This window comes from Seriola lalandi, unplaced genomic scaffold (genome assembly GCF_002814215.2).
Source record: "Seriola lalandi dorsalis isolate HSWRI2012SDOR001 ecotype SW California unplaced genomic scaffold, Sedor1 jcf7180002028557, whole genome shotgun sequence".
In the NCBI taxonomy this organism is placed as follows: Eukaryota; Metazoa; Chordata; class Actinopteri; order Carangiformes; family Carangidae; genus Seriola; species Seriola lalandi.
The window spans coordinates 1-342 of NW_019499202.1; the positions used below are offsets into that span (position 1 = coordinate 1).

The 342-nt window shown below is 46.5% G+C and overlaps 1 non-coding gene across 1 annotated transcript; it reads right to left on the bottom strand.

The window, feature by feature from the left end:
- Window positions 1-117: 117 nt before the first annotated feature.
- trnal-cag (transfer RNA leucine (anticodon CAG)) lies at window positions 118-200 on the bottom strand. Its single transcript has one exon. It is a non-coding gene; the product is annotated as a tRNA-Leu (tRNA).
- Between the last annotated feature and the right edge of the window lie 142 nt (window positions 201-342).

Here is a 342-nt window from a genome sequence, read left to right on the forward strand (position 1 = left end):
TACGTCTGGAAACGCGTAAACTGGTGATCCGTGTATGAGGAAAACTCGGGAGCTCAACTGTTTTGGACATCATGTCTACAATGTTACAGTTCAGTACAGTTCCTGTTATAATGTTCATGTCAGAAGTGGGATTCGAACCCACGCCTCCAGAGGAGACTGCGACCTGAACGCAGCGCCTTAGACCGCTCGGCCATCCTGACTGTATGAGCTCTCCAACACTACTTTGTCTCAACATGTCAGCCATGTGCACTTTGTTGCTGGTTGTCACTTATAGAGCAAGTCTATAAGCATTTTATCCGTATTTACTGAACTTCGGTATGATCTCTTCTTTGTGTGGCGAGC